The sequence below is a fragment of the Manacus candei genome, unplaced genomic scaffold (assembly GCF_025592945.1).
Source record: "Manacus candei isolate 608988 ecotype Guabito, Panama unplaced genomic scaffold, ASM2559294v1 h1tg000028l, whole genome shotgun sequence".
Classification (NCBI taxonomy): Eukaryota; Metazoa; Chordata; class Aves; order Passeriformes; family Pipridae; genus Manacus; species Manacus candei.
Genome location: NW_026138076.1, coordinates 15,664,763 through 15,678,751, shown reverse-complemented (window position 1 = coordinate 15,678,751; position 13,989 = coordinate 15,664,763).

Below are 13,989 nucleotides of genomic sequence, written 5' to 3'. Positions count from 1 at the left end.
TCTGAAAGCACACCTGCATCCATTTAGTCTGTAGGGTGGTCAGTCCTGGAATAAGAGGGAAATCGATGGAAGGTCCTTGGGGGTTTCCTGTCCTCACTTTATATCATATCTGCAAGGTCAGAAAACACATAGGCTGGTCTAAAGGAGGCAAATTGGGGGAAGGGAGGAACAAGGCTGCACCAGCTTTGCATACTGACATTTTCTCCATTATTAAAATTCCAAAGACCTATTTTACATTACTGATCTCAGGATTTATGGAAACATGCTGTGACTACATTACATCCATCGCGCTCACTGGTGTGGAAACAGAAAAAGCATTGAATGAAGAGAGTGTACGGCCTATACCATTTGTTATCCCAAACACTGATATTGTACCTTTCATTCTGAACTTCCCCCCAAGCTTTACAAACACTTCCACAACGTACAAAAGAAGTAAACAGGAGAATCAAGTGCTCCAGTACGCAAATGCAGCCACCTGAAACTAAGCAATGATTTAATCAAACAGCAACAGCACACAACAGATGAATCACTGGATTCTCCAGGGGACATTTTCAAAAGCAGGTGCAGTGGGCAGGGCTTGAGAAAAAGATATCTGTTAACTGGAGGGCTAAGCCTATTGAGGCAGAAGCTGATGCAAAATGCAAGGGACTGGTTAACAGCGAGGCTGAGAGAAAATGCTTTGGCAAGAAGCCCAGAACCCTGGCAAAGGGAACACCTCCAAAAAATCACATGTGGTTTATCGGACCAATACCTACACTTCCACATGCAAACTGAGAAATTGTTATTTCCATTTTATCCTATATTTAATGTTTGCAATATCCCCAAATAGAATACATTCTTACATCTCAGATCTTACATCAAAGAGACAGAGAGGAAGATAAGGTACATTGGGAAATTCAGCAACTGTTTCAGTCAGTTACTGAAGTGTCTTTTAATCACCTATAAAGACATCACTCTTGGGTACCAACTTAACAGTGTGTTTTTATAAGTGGAAAAGAGAAGATGCAAAAACATATCCTCTGAAGAAAGCACAAGAAGCACAGAAAGCAGAGGCAAAGAACTTAACATGTCAAGACCAGCATGCTACAGGAGCAGACATGGCAAGGCAAATAAGACAGCAGACCATGTCAGAGGGATAAGCAAGTCTAAAATTCTGATGGGCATTTGAAGTAAGAATGAGACGTTTATAGTGATGCGATTGTAAGAAGAAGTAAGTGGGAGGAATTTTCAAACAGGGCATGATATAGCCAGAAAGATAAGCTAAGGGGATTATTCCAGCAGTGTGACCTCGGATCTGTCCCAGGAACAAGGGCAAGGCAGAGATACTTGTAGTTGTTGAGAAGCAGCAGGCAGTTTGTGGAGTGTACAATCATACAGTTCCTATGTGCAAATGTGTGTAGAAATCATGGTTTCTGCTGGCAGGCAGAGCATGAATTAACTACATGCTGCATTTGCTTACGAAAAACATGGCCTCTCCTCAGCACCTCTTGTGCATTTTATAAGAGATCACCAGGTATCTTGCCTGTGAAAGCAACACTAACAAATCAATGTCACAAAGGAATCAGAAGCAATCTCTCTCATTTTGTATTTTTTAAGGAATCAGCAACAACAAGCTCGGCAAGTATTTAAATATTTGTAAAAAGAGAATTTAAAAATGGACTTCAAGGAACATGAAATTATATTTTATTGGCATAAATCACCAGTTCCGATTCCCTCCAGAACACCTTCCTTTTTCCACCTCTCATGATACAAATACTAAAGGTATCTGCATGTCCTTATCTATGCTGTTGGTGTCTACCTGGCTCTTTGATCCTCTCATCACTCTCAAGGAAAACCCCAGATGTATCTCACCAGTCTTCGCGTGGCAGGCAACTTTCTTGAAGGAGAGACCTAATATATAAAAACGAGGCTTAGAAAGCTGAACCACTGCAATCTCTGTGTAAAACACTACCTGGGAAAACTAACCTGCAAGATTTAGAGGCAGGGAAAGGAAAATTAACCAGCTTGTCTCCTACTCATTCTTTCCTTATATGCTGCTGCCCCCCTGGTTTGTAATGCTTTAAATAATCTATGTACTGCAATTCAACTCCAAGTCATCATTAATTCATAATATTGCCATAACATCTTTCTTACAGAACATTTTTCCAGTTAATCCCCAACATTTCACATTAACCAAGCCCCTCCATTCTTGGCATTTCAATTTACAAACCAGAATGCTGTTTCAGAGTATGCTTAATTCAAAAGCCAGATCCTTTAGTTACTTAGGCAAGCAGTAGCACAACACAAATATTTTCCCATTTCATCACAATTTCTCCATCAAAGCATCAGCCAGGATGATATACACTTCAGCAGTAAACTAGGGCTTAATCTAGTGCTCCAGGGCTCCTACAGGTCTCCTACAGCCACAAATTCTTCCAGCTCTTAATTTTATCCTGCCATTCAGACCTTGCTGGTAGGCAAAAAACCCATCAGGTTTATTGGATCACACCTATTGTGCTATTCAGAGCACAACCTCCTCCCAATGGGAGGCCCTCCAAAATTTGGCCCAAAAGTCTCTCATAATTTAAATACAATGAAGTAAGAAAAATTCATTCCATGGGACCAGTATGAAGAGGAAAGGCAGCACCTTTTTGTTTCTCTATAAAAAGAAAGAGGTCCAACATTTAGGTAAGCAAACAACAGCACCAGGGTGGTCAGGGGAGGGGATGGAGTTTGGCAAGGGGGTTTGCACAGATCACTGTGTTTTAGGCTCTGGATCACTTGCAAGCCAAGATCCCTACAGTCTCACAACTCTCCTACCCACCCTCTCTGTAACACCTTGAGGAAAAGGTTCTGACTGTTAATGTAAAAAACCAAGAAGCAAAGAGCAAATACTCCCCTGTTATTATTCCCCATATATATTGTGAGAAGGTGTAAGCAAGTCCCTACCATGTCAAAAATGTCTGTTATTAAGAGCTAGCAACGTTGTATGTGGTTTAAATGCAGTATTTTGTTGAATTGTCCAGTTCATTGTGTGTCTTTCCCTCAAGTATCCTATTCTATTCCTTATATGCATAAACCATGTTGTTCAGCATGTCTAGATAGTTGTACAACTTTCTGTCATCCTCTAGCACCTTTGCGCTTCACAAAACTGATGGATTTTACAGTTACTGGCCTCTGCCTGCCACAGAAAGGAGAAGGAATGCATTGTCCATAGTCACATAACAGTAGGAAATAAAACCAGGTCTCCTGAACTCTCATGCCATGCCTCTTAAACCACCCCTTAATCCAATACCTTTCTACCCTTTCCAAAGGAACCTCCCACATTCCAGTTCTGTGCATCTTCCCCTCAGGCAAAGCTATTTCACTATACCATGTTTTTTGTAGCACTGTAAAACTCATGTTTAGGGGAGGCTTAAGCAACGTAGTGGTTAAAATGCTGCAAGCTGCCACCACCTGTCTGTACTAAATGTGCCACAGCAGCAGTCTCCCTTGCCACTGAGTAAGTAGCAGAAACAACAGGAACTGGTAGAAAGTTAAAATGGAAAAAGTAATTGTGCTTGACTACTAAATAGCTTTCCATAGTAAAACAGACCTACAGCAGCACTGTAAGGATCAGCTGCAGCAAGAATTTCTCTTCAATTATGGGAAGTACAAGACCTTCATTCCTTGTCTTTACCACTGCTTCAACAGCAGGTAACAAGTAAAAAACCATCTTGAGAGGCCTCGTGGGGATTCTGCCAGAATATCTTATCGAGCATTATCAGAGTTATCTTCCTCTGGATGCTAAGCTCAGAGAGGATGTCATAAGTAGGCACACCATGCAGGACTATTGCTACATCCTCCACAAACACCTTCAGGGCTTCCTTACCCTATGTCCAGGTCTAGCTTTCATGACACTGGGGCCTGAGAACACCTGTTACCCAAGAGTTTCCCAGCAGCTTTCCATCACCTCTGTGAGATATATGAAGGAGGATGATGTAAACCCCAGCTCTTCTTCTAAACTGTTGACATTACATGCAGTGGAGGGTGTGAACTGCTTTGGCTGATCCTAGGAACAACACCAACCTGTAAAGCATGGGTGTAAAATCCGGGCTGGGTAAAAGGCTATCAAACAAAATAATGGATTATTTCTCACTGAAAAGGACTTCTTTCAGAAGCAGCTTCCTGATCCAAAACCTGCAGTGTTTGGTACTTGGAGAGTACTAAAGTTGCCATTTCCCAATCCTGAAAAGATGTTAGAAATGTCACAGCAGATTTCTGAAGTTAGATGTAGACACGGCAAAAGGAAGACATTCAGAGAGTGCAGGTGGCAAAAGAGAGTCTTTATTATGAAATAAAACAAAAAAAGAGTGATATTTAAAAGAAGAGCTTTTCATCCACACAGGATGTTTTCTCTGAAAAAGAACTTTAAAAATGTCCCAACTGACTTGGAGGCGTTTTTGTACAGCGAGTCAGAAATATTACAGTATATGTAATAAAGCAGTTGTTACTCCATTCATTTTGTCTGAGGCTGTCTGGGCAGTTCCACCAGGCGCCTCTCAGCAAGAAGCAGTGTACCAGCTGCAGCTTTGCCAGCACTGCCTGCTCACTTCACAGCTGGGATCTGCACACTGCAGCTGCTCCCTCATGCCCACAAGGATGCTAAAAATATAGCATCTCCCACTGAAGCACAAGAGATACCTCATGCCAGATACCTTGGAAAAACACACATTCAACTCCTGTTCAGATGTGATTGGAAGCCCACCAGTTAGATCACCCTGCTCTAAAATCTGCCCTTGCAGGCAGATGAGTTGGACAGATAAAAAAGCTGAGTGCACACCAAGTAGTGCATGAGTAGTGTCTGTGCGATGCAGGCAGATACTCGTGTAACACTCTAAGAAAGCTGATACCTTTTTCCTGTGAAAGCAGATGTAGATCGTTCCCAAAGTGAGTGTGGCCAAAATTTGGCAAAAACATTCCTATATTTCACTATAGCCAAAGGATCCAAGTCATAATCCAACAGGCTTAAGTAGTGTCATTTGTGACAAAGCTTAGCCAGTGGTAAATACTATGAGGAGCTTCTGAAAATGGGATTAAAAAATTGCAAAAGATGTCTCACCATACACCATCTGAAAATGTCTTTTGCACAAGTTAATGTGTCAAACGACATCCTCTCTGAAACAGCTTTTCAAAAAGTATGTGGTTCACTGAACTTACACTTTTCATTTTGTCAACCACATTCCTTTTATAAAGGAGCAAATTTAAAATATTTTTCAGTCAATTTTTTTGAATGAAGTATAAAAAATTATTCCAGAAAAAGAGAAATTAATCAATTTCAAACACCACAACATATAAACTTGAAAATGCTGTGATTTTTGTTAGTTTGTTGTGTTTTGAGCAATTGCATTAAGACGATCACCTGCTAAAGTCAATGTTAACTTATACTTATCAAATGAGTCAACTAATTTAAGAAATAGCTTTCTATCAACTAAAAAGATAAAAGTTCAAAATTCTGAGAATTTCACAACAAGTTTTCTAGATGAGTTTGTAAAGAAGTGTAGTGTTACAAAAACCCTGACAAAGCATGCAATTTGGTACATCTTTTACCCTTATCCCTCATTAGCTCACAGACTCAGTGACATGGACCTGAACTTAGTGTGGTCATTTCCATTTGCCAATGCTTAATGCTTCAGTTGAGAATAGAGGGATGTTACACCCACCTTCCCCAGATGCAGACTTATATTTGGGATAGTAAGTGTGCAAAAATTCCTCCTCTTAATATTATGAATACTATAATAATTGCAGTCTAAACATAAGCATCCTTATGGTTTCTTAGCACCATTACACAAGTTTCATTCAGTTGAATTTATTAGGATTACACCAAGATCAAATTGGTATGAAAGAGTGAAATTAGAGCTCTTAACTCTTCTAAATGCTAACTGGATCTTTCAACTGCAACAAACTGTCAGTCTAAACTATTTAAAGCCAGATTCCAAGGTCACAACTTGGGCCTGTCACCACTTTTCAATTCACTTCAAGGACTGAGTACTTCAGAACTTGGCACAACAAATGCAGCACGTGCACAAGACGCAGAGATTTCTCCAACATATTCGCTAACTTATGGTTTAATTGTGGTTAAAAACCACAGCTTTTCTTTCTTATCTTATTATGTCAAGCTCTGCTGAATTCAATTAAAGTATCTATTGTACTGGAGAAAATTTAAAACTGCATGTCAGTGCTGTCAAAGGGTCATAATATAATTAGAGTTCTCTCCAGCACTGCACACGCTCCTCACTCCAGCAGATCTCTCAATAAGCTCAATGAGAAGTTTGCCAAACTGAGAGCAAACTAGTGTTGAACACAGGCTAGTGCTTTCTTTATCCAAAGGGCACCCTGCCATCTAGTGGTAAGGACATTCCAAAAATACCACTCCGCTTTTTCTACCGGAGAACTTCATGTGGAAACCCTCCCACATTGTTGTACGTTTCAGATTTCAGATTTAACAAAAATACCATGTAATAGCAATCATGTGGAAGGAAGCAAGTGGAGGTGGAGGAGACTAATTAGGAGTATATAACAAAGAAGAAGTACAACCACAGTATAACAACCCTCCAGCTATGTCACCAACAGACATGTATCTATTCCAGAAAGGTCACTTCTGTCTTTTTCCCCAGCCAGCCATTCCCAGCCCCCTGCCTATATAATAGCTTTGAGTCAGTATTGAGGATGTGCTGAAAACTCAGTTTTTTAAGACTACGTGATTGCTAGTGCTGACATGAGAGGAAATGGGGAGGGAGAAGAACTTGAGCTGCCACTGAGTCATCAGGATCCTTATGCCATCTATGAAACTACCCTTAATTTCTGATCTATTATGAATTAGTGTAAAGAAGCTCTGTTGTACCAGGTCTGGTTGGAATTGAGTTAACTTCATGGAAGCCCATATGTTGCTGTGTTTTGGATTTGTGACTAAAATAGTGTTGTTGATAACACACCAGTCTTTTGGTTATTGCTGAACAGTGTTTGCACAGCATCAAGGCTTTTTCTTTTCCTCACACTGACCAGTGAGTAGGCTGGTGAGGGTGGGCACAAGAATCATAGAATGGTTTGGATTGGAAGGGGCTCAAAGATCATTTAGTTCCAACCCCTCTGCCATGGGCAGGGACACCTTCTATTAGTCAAGGTGGCTTGAAGATGCATACAACTTGGCCTTGAACAATTCCAGGGATGGGCATCCACAACTTCTCTGGGCAACCTGTTCCAGTGACTCATCGCACTCACAGTAAAGAATTTCTTCCTAATATCTATTATGAACATACCCTCTTTCAGTTTAAAGCAATTACCCCTTGTCCTATCACGAAGATGGGAGGGGACAGTGCCAAAACAGCTGAATCAAACTGGCCAAAGGGTTATTCCACACCATATAATATCATGCTCAGCAATAAAAATTGGGAGTGAGGTTGTCTTCCAAGGCAGTCATTGTAGCTGTTGCTCGGAGGCAGGCTGGGTATCAGTCTGCTTGTGGGAGGTGAGTGATTGCATCACTTTGCACTTTTGCCTTCACTTATTAAGCATCCTTACTTCACCTCAAGTGTTTTTTAACTTTTGCTCTTTCTATTCTCTCCCCTGCCCTGCCTGGGGGTGACTGAGTGAGTGGCTGTGTGGGTACTTTGCCAACCCATCACATCCATCCAACTAGCTTATCATAGCAGATACCACAGTCAGGCATTTCAGAACAGACAGTCCAACACCACTCTTTTGCTCCATTGATAATGCAACAATGTACTGAAAAGGATCTCCAGGACAAGGAGGTCTTTAAATATACCCAAAGGAAAAGTGAGGTAGAAAGAAGTGAAGAATTATAGCTACCAAGTTATATAACCAAGACAGCTCTTATTTCCTTGTTGAAAGGGGACTGTAGCAGGTGTAGCAGAGCCTCATGTCCCCAGACTGGAATAAGCAATGCAAAAAAGGAATCTGTTTGCAGAGGTGAACACAGAAGAAAGCACTCTGTGAACACCAGTTTCTAAGCTATTTGCCAAGACACCTTCACATCCCCCATAATCGTGAAGAAACTTCAGTTATATCTGTGGGAGCAGGAAGTGGGATGTCTTCCAATCATTATCTATTGCCTTCCAGCTCAGAGTGACTCCCCTTTATCCAGGACAACACTCAGAAATGCCCACTAGTGAAATGGGTGAAATGCCTGAAGAATCCCAGATACCTAGTCAAGCCATCCACAGGCATACCATGGCCAGAAAAAAAAACAGAAGCAGGGTGCAGCTGGGCTTCCAACTGAAAGGATTAAGAGCACTCTGATGTAAAGGTATCTGTTGCTGACAGTAATAAAAAACCTCCATATCTGAAATAAATCTGGCACAGAAAAGTGCTGAAGAAGAAGAAAATTTGTGCTGAAATAATGTCAGTTGGTGACTATAACCACCATGAAGCTGATGCTTCTGTGCATTCAGAGAGACTGTAATCAAAGCACTATCAGGAGCTGTCAAACTCATTCCTGGAGTGTTGAGATCTCCCTCTTAGAGACAGGTGGCCAGAACTGCTCTCTGTAACTATTCAGAATAAAGTACAAATAAAACCTGGTAATGCAATATTCCCCTTAAAGATATAGGATATTTTAAGCTACAGCTATGACACACCCCTGGACAAAAGACAAGAATCTCTGTCCATGAACCTCTGAAACATAACTGACCTAAGAATAATGAAAAACTTTTCAGATTTTTATTTTTCAGATCATCAGTATTTTGGGCACACTGAGGATGGCAGAGGATTGTCTAGTTGTGGCTTGAAAATGAAAAATCAACTGAAAAATCTATTATTTCCCTGCCTCTTAAATAATCCAGTTACTTCACATAGTTTCCCTTATACAGAAACACAAGTGTCCTGAATGTACTCAGCTGTAGGCACTGCAAAAAAAGGTCCTTAAGGAAACACTCCCAGAAAGTTAAAATTCTATCTCCCCACAGAGAAATGGTTCTGGATAAAGAAAATCATTCTTACCTGCATTCAATTGATTTCTGAAATTCCTGATTATTAATCATCTTTCCCTTAAGTTTGTCCACTTTTTCACAAGAAAAAAATGTAAAAAAAAGACAAAACAATAAGAAGAAAGCATAATTTCATACACATTGAAAACAAATGAGGCCTAGATTAGTGAAAAGATTGAACTACTTTAACCGGAGATTCCATCACTTGGAGAAAGTGTCCAATTCCATTTCAAGTATGCTGCCCACCCTAAATGGTAAGTGAAAAATTGGCTCCCTTCCCCCTCCCAGCATACAGCTCCAGCCCACACTGTTCAGAAATGGCATAAGACTCCATGGAGTTTACAAAAATACTACCTTATATAAACAGCACATCAGAGATCTCAAACAACCAACTAAACACAGTAATGAATCATTCAGAGCAGTCTGCTGGCATGGTTCAAACTAAACATTTAATTCCAAACTGGTCCTCTGTGACCAGAACTCCTCCAGAAGAAAGGCTACTGCACTGAGAAACACCTCCAGTCTCCAGTTAAGAAGCACTGACAAAAAAAGTGTAGCCTAAGATCCATACTCAATTTTTGCTAACACTGCCAAACCCCAACTGCAGGGTGGACACAGCATTCTGCAAAGATGAGAGCAGGTATCATTCTGGGGTCCAGGGGCCAGCACTTCTGATGACTGAGGGGCAGCAGTGAATGGAATGTGCCAGACAGCCACCAGCTGACAGTCAGATGCAAAGTTTCTAAGCTACCATGGATTCTCTTCCACAAGGGATGTTCCTTAAACCATTTATCCATCAGCTTCAGGAGGAATGCAAAGGTGATAAAGACTGAGGATTTCTCCACTGATCACTGCTTGTGGTTTGTCTGCCTCTGTAAGGGGCTGAGAGCACACTGATGGAAGAGACACTACACAGCTACTGAAAGTAATCAAAAAAAAAGATCCATCCTAGTATCCAAATACCTAGGATCTTTAAAAGCCACCTAATGAAAGGAGAATGATTGTCTTTGCAAGTGTGTGCAAATATTCCTTCCTGAAATGAACTTGGTGATGCTGCCACTTTCCACACAATGGAGTCCACAAATTCTCAGCAACTATTTCACACTGCAGGATTGGTGCAGGCAGGAAATGGGTGTGCAGTTCACCTGTCCCAATGCAGACATTCACGGAGGCTTTATCTACAGGTCAACTAGCTAACTGTAAAGGAAAGATACAGACATTTCTAATGCATGATTTCTTGACACATCTCAGAAGGTGCCCATGTGGTAGCATCAAATTGTGGATCCCTCTCTTCTATCACAGGTGATTTTTCAGTCTTTCAAATTTCACAGACTTATGTGACTTCTGCAGTTTACACTCACAAAGAGTTCACAAATTAACCAAAATAAATGTGACGAGGACAGATGCTTACTAGAATGTGGCCAAGTGTGAAATGAAACCAGACTGAACTAAGTTTGCCAGCTTTGCTTCAACTGAAATCACACCAGATGCTGGACTGATTCTCCCTTCTCCCATTTCTCTGTGAAATCTATGAAAGAAAAGACACAATCAGATTTTACCCATTCCCACTTTTTTCAGCCCATATCCTCAAGTTCTGAGACTGAAGCAAAACTGATCTGCTTTTATCTTCCATTAGGATTGTTATCTGCTGTAAATGCTGATGTGGTAGAATCAAATACTAGCCAACCAAACACCTGGGCTCTGTAGAGAGCAATATGATCACTTCTGGTCAACCAGGTCCTCTTGCCACCTTGGCTAAGTTGTGAATATTGCTTGTATAAATCAGCATCTCAGCCAGACAGTGGTATACTCTCTCTCTTCTGCTATCAAGAGCCTGGGAAATCAAGCCAAATGATCCCAAAACTGAAGAGTAAACCAAGTGGAAAAGAAGGTACTTTTATTGCTTCCCTGTTTTCCCACAAACAGACACAGAGTTATGGCCTGATTATTGTTTACAACAGAAGCAGAAAAGTCTTCACCTTTAAAGTTCAGTTTGAGGTTGCAGGCCTAATGTTAGAAAAGGTTTTCTCTAAGAGAATTAAAAAGTATTCACTTCTGAAGGCAGGGGAAGCTAATAAACAGCCTCACAGCTCCCCTGTTACAGCCACATTGATAGCTAACTCAAAACCCCATACAGTTGGGACAGGATGCTTGTGACAAAGAAATTGAAGGCAAGGATTTTAAAATCAGTATCAAAAAGTGAAACATGCTGTAGTGGGTTTCTGTGGCTGGGTTTTGGTAGCAGGGGGGGCTACAGGGGTGGTTTCTGTTAGAAGCTGCTAGAAGCTTCCCCTGTCCCATGGAGCCAATGCCAGCCAGCTCCAGGACAGGCTTCCTGCTGCTGGCCAAGGCTGAGCCAATCAGGAGTGACAGTAACGCCTCTCTGATAACATATTTAAGAACAGAAGATTGTTGCGCAGAAGAAATTCCATTCTGGGAAGAACGGAGTGAGAGCATGGGAATAACAACATAGACACCAAGGTCAGTGCAGAAGGAGGGGCAGAAGGTGCTCCAGGCGCTGGAGCTGAGGCCCCTGCAGCCCGTGGTGCAGACCATGGTGGAGCAGGTGGATGCATGAAGGAGGTTGTGACTCCGTGGGAGGCCCAGGTTGGAGCAGGGTCCTGCTGGAGATCTGCGGCCGTGGAGAGGGAAGCCCAGGCTGAGGCAGGTTTTTCCCAAGTAGGAATTGTGGCCCCTGTGGGGGACCCACATCACTACAGCTCATTCATGAAGAACTGCACCCCATGGAGGAGTGACCCACGGGACAGCAGAAGAACTGCTGCCCGAGGGATGGACTCATGCCGGAGAAGCCCATCAAGGACTGTCTCCTGTGGGAGGGACCCCACAGGAGCAGGGGAAGGACTCCTCTCCCTGAGCAGAGGCAGAAACAACAACTGACCGCAACCCCTATTCCCCATCCCCCTGCACTGCTGGGGGGGAGGAGGGAGAACATGGAAGGAAGGAGGAGTGGGGGAAGGTGTTTTTAAGACTGTTTTATTTCTCACTCTTTGGCTCTTATCCTATTAGTAATAAATATAAGTACTATCCCGACTTTGAGTCTGTTTTGCCTGTGAAGGTAATCAATAAGCAACTTCTCCCAGTTCTTATTTCTACCCATGAATCCTTAGCTGTTTTTTTTTCTCTCTCCTCTGTCCAGTTGCAGAGGGAGAGTGAGAGAGAGGCTTTAGTGGGTACCTGGTATCTGGCCAGGGTCAACCCACTACACATGCATATCACATTAAAGATATAAACATTAAGATGAGAATCAAGCCTTAACATTAAAACCTGTTTTGCGAAGGGAAGCAGCGAGTTCCCTCAATCATATACCATAAGCTCATTTACTTCAGTAGGGCTATGAAATCAGCCCAGATACAGCTGTTATGTTCCAGAATAGAACCCTAAACACAGTTCTTACAGCTGCTGGGATATCCACAGATGTTCAAGTGCTCAGGGCTACAAAAGTAGCTGCAAGTCTAGCAGGGCTAGGAAATACCACTCGATGGCACTTCCCTCTAGTTCTGATAGAAATATCAGATTATTTCCATTATGCTTCCACACTGGCTCGCAAATTAGCTACAGGAAAAGAGGTCCTACACCCCTCCAGACATCGTGTGCTTATACAAGATGGTTGTAGCTTTCTACACAACTTTGTATCAAATACTTTTAAGTAGGAAATTTAATAAGTCTACATAATAGAAGAAATATGAAAAAAGGTTTTAAAATCTGAATTACTGATGGAAATACCTTCCTCTGCATCTCCTGTGCACACTGAAACACAAACAAGCATGTCAGAAAGCATGATTTCTGGGTCACAAGTTGCTTTGCAGAGCCACAAGAACTCTACCACTGCTAAACCCCAAGAAAACTATTAGGTACGTTCTGTTGCTACGAATGGAACCGCTCGTGAAGATGAGGGCACATTTCAGCTGGCTGAAGCACTGTATGAAATGAGAGTTTGACAGCACGTAATCACCTACTACTGCTTCCCTGGTTATACTTCGTTACCGTTTTCCTGGATTTTGTCACTGACTTTTACGTTTTTCCCGAATCCCAACAGCAGAGGGCAGCCCAACAGCCTGGTTCAGCCTGGCACCAGCCTTTGGAAAAAGACCTCGTACGGACTCTTCTGCTGTTTATCAGAAAGGTTATTCCAGGATACTTCTCTTGCACAGGGCACAGGCCCAGCAGTTAGAGGCCTTGTCTACTTAGTAGGTATCTCTGGCTTCCTGAGTCACCCAAGCTATGAAAGGCCATGGATCCTGGCTCTGTCCCAGCCTGACCTATTCGGGGGAAAATTAATCCTGCTTCAGAAGGCCAATGCTAAAATAAACCCATGCTTGCTGGAGAGTGGAGAGGTGGCAGGGGAAAAGAGCCTATGTAAATGCATGCTTCTCATCCCTTTCTATAATCAATCTCCTCCCATCCACATCACTGCTGTTCAAGACTGAGAACAACCTCCCCTGCTGAGCAGTGCCCAGTAGGAGAAAGTGCACAGCTCCAGGGTAGTTTTCCCAAAAGCTATGTCAATGGATCTCTTCTTCTCTCAAACTGAGGATGTTTCAGAAGTGGAGGAAAAAGAGGAAGAGGAGTACTCTGCTTAAGGTGGCTTTTTAAAAATCTTATTCTGCAGAGGTGAGCTGCTGAACAGAAGACAAAAGTGTATAATAGTAAACTGCTGCATACCAGCAACACTGCTGTCTCAATTTTTCATTCTTTTAGCTCTTCCTGTTGGTGGATTATTACCAGTGAACAAGAAAACCTGCAACTTAAAAAATGCCTTGCAAAAATGAAGCATGGCATTGATAGAAACGCATGGAAGCCACAGAGACTATTTTAAATTACATAAAGATCTATCTATTTTATTTGAACTGTTACTTCTGACCTGAACTGGTTCTATGCAGAAAAAAAAGTATGTAGGTCCAGTTCTATGTAGAAAAAAAGGATGCCAGCCTACAACACTGTGACATCTGAAAGGGAAGGCAAATCATAAACAAGCAGCAGACTCACACAGCTTGTGGATGACCTA